The sequence below is a fragment of the Drosophila virilis genome, chromosome 3, assembly GCF_030788295.1.
Source record: "Drosophila virilis strain 15010-1051.87 chromosome 3, Dvir_AGI_RSII-ME, whole genome shotgun sequence".
Taxonomy (NCBI): domain Eukaryota; kingdom Metazoa; phylum Arthropoda; class Insecta; order Diptera; family Drosophilidae; genus Drosophila; species Drosophila virilis.
Window position 1 is genome coordinate 20,882,089 of NC_091545.1, and position 2,869 is coordinate 20,884,957.

General features: G+C 44.6%; 1 protein-coding gene across 1 annotated transcript in view; it reads right to left on the reverse strand.

The window, feature by feature from the left end:
* LOC6624448 (uncharacterized) overlaps nucleotides 1-2,869 on the reverse strand; it is a 169,918-nt gene that overhangs the window by 99,466 nt on the left and 67,583 nt on the right. The window lies entirely within an intron of this gene.

Here is a 2,869-nt window from a genome sequence, read left to right on the forward strand (position 1 = left end):
GAGCAGCCAAATGATTGATGATTGCTGATTGACGCAGGACAATGGGCCAACTAAATTTTCGCAAGTCACTTCAACGGACGGCGTCGGCAAATGTTTGAGGCACGTTTTTGAGGATCTGTGCCCAAAAGTCACATACATTAGAACGCATTAAAGTGTAACCAAAAAGGGGCGATACCCTGTCCAAGGCAAGCAATTCAATGCTAAAAGGATGCGCAAGCATTTCTGCAGAAGGAGCAACAGCAACAGGAACAGCGGCAGCGAGTTCCATAACAAACAAATCAAGCAAACAATTGCAAGGGATTATCTGTTGCTCAGCAAGGGTTAGCTAGGACATCAGGGCATACACAGCGCACACACACACACACACACGCACACACACGCCATATGCAAATGTCACAAACAGTTTGAAAATTAAAGCATGAAAATTTGTCAAAGGCAACCAAAGCGAATGTCCTTTTGTGTGCGTGGGTGTTGTCCTGCCAAAAAAGGTAGCTCAAAGGGCAACCGCAAGAGCAACCGCAGCGCCGAAAATCACAGAGAGAACAACTCTCCAGATATCTATGCACATATGCATCGACTCCTTGTGCCTTGCACGCAACGTAATGGGCTTAAACACCCCCTGTTAAAGACAGACTCAGACAGTCACAATCGCAATCCTCGATTCTCAGTTTCGTTTTCGGGGCGTTGACTGTAGCAGCCCGCAGTGTTTCGACTTCGATTTCCTTCCTCTTTCGTGCTGCGAAAAAGGGTTAGAAAACAAACACATGATAACGAGTTGCGGGTTTTTGCGGGTTGCCATATCATAAAACTCGACAAATTGGATTAACTTCTGTAAAGTTTTTCAGTTAGTGGGAATATTATTGGTGCTGATGCAGCGATAGTTGCTGGCGTCACGCCCCTAATGAAACAAGAACTTGGCGAACATCTGCAAATGTTTCATTGTGAACCAAGCGTTCGAAATGTGACTTTTGGAAAGGGGCAAACAATAGAAATTTCTAGGTAAAAATTATGATGGTAATATTTTGAAAAGGAAAGGAGTAGTGAAATAACAAACGTAAGAAATTACTTTTAAATATTTACTTATTAATACATTTTAGACGTGGACAAATGCTTAGATACTTGTACTAGTTATTGTTAAGCAAATATATTTTGCAATGCATTTTTAAAACAGCTCAAATAATTCATTCAAACTTTATTTAATGGGGAATTTTGTGTGACATTCCTTTATCGACTCGTTTTTCAGAGAAATTCTCAGCAGTTTTTCTCAATCGAATTTACATTAGTTAGCTTGTTTCGATAGACAGTTCATTAGCTAGAAGTATAACAATAAATACGAGCGACTTTATGTTACATTCATCTTTTAACTGGCAATTGGAGGATCTGCATGGCAGCAGGCGATATGCTGAACAAGTGTTTCTGGTGTTTCAAGTGTTTCTAGTGTTTCTGTTGTGGGATAGTGCTGTTTACAATGCAACTAATATCATAAAATGTCCTATGGCTATCAACAGATAACGTATTTAACGATCAATACTATGACAGCTTGACAACTTTTAAATGGCTAAAAGATGGCGCTGCTACGTGGCCAGACGATGAGGCGGTGGGGCGGGCAGCCAGATGTCAATTTAACACCGTTAGCAATGGGGAAGTTAACCCAAACTAACTAACTAACTAACAAACTCGCGTGAGTGTTGCCCCAGCCAACGGCAATTGAATCCAGTTCGTGCACATGCAAAAACAACGCTAGCAGAGCTAACGTGAGTAAAAGGGGTGGCAGTGGGCTGGAAAAGCGGCAAGGGGGGCAATACACAAGTATCGATCGATACATAGCAACAGTTGAGCTGCATAAATAGACCACGCCCACGTGCGACGGCTGGCTGGCAAAGCTGATCAGCCGAGCTGCTACACATGCAAACACACACACACGCGATCGACTCACACACACACACACACACACACACACACAGTCACTCGCCTACATGATCAGTCGTCACTCTCATTGATGTGCGGCGCTCTCATTTGTATATGACGAGTGCATATATGCACAAGTGCGAGTGTGTGTGTGCTGTGCTCTGCATTGGTCAATGAAATGAGTAAATAAGTTCGCGTTTAGTCGAGCAAAGCGGCGCTACATAGTGCGCACTCCCTCTTACCCACACAATGGATAGCTGCTCTTTATATTTATAGAGCGACACGACAAGCGAGCGATCGTGCCGTCTCAACTGCATGGTTGTGTGACGTGTGTGTGTGCGTGAGTGCGCTGTTATACTGGTTTATAACCAGGTGCTCCGATTGTGTTAATCGAGCCAATCAAATGTCGTAACGCTTACCCAGCGAAAGAGAGAGAGAAGCAGAGAGCAGCTGCCGTTGCGCTCAGCTGTTAAGATCTAAATACAAAATGGAGTGAGAGCGAGTGCGCGCATGCGCAACCCCGTCATATATTGAGTGACTTTTTGCCGCCTTGCTGGCAGCAAGAGAGTAATATTTGTATATTCGTGTGAAGAATACACAACAGCGCTGTTAAGCGTTTACATTACAGCCCACTGTTAACTCTTAAAAGCACTCAAAGCTGCGCGCGCGTGCTCGCTCTCCCACTCACGGCCATTGAGCGGCTGCTCGTATGCTCTCTTCCAGCCAGACGTAACCCAACCACCGTTAGAGAGCACGTCTTCTGCTAGGTTTTGTTTGCCTTTTGATGAGACAACCAGTTTGTAGTTTTTGTTTATAGCAGTAGCTTCTTCTCATTGTTGTTGTTGTCGTTGTTGTTGCTGCTGTTGTTGTTGCTGCTGCCGTGTGGTAGCCGAAGCCGAACCCCGGCTGTCGCTTCGTATTCGCGCCGCTGATTGCAAAGCATCTCAGAGCTCGTGAGCAT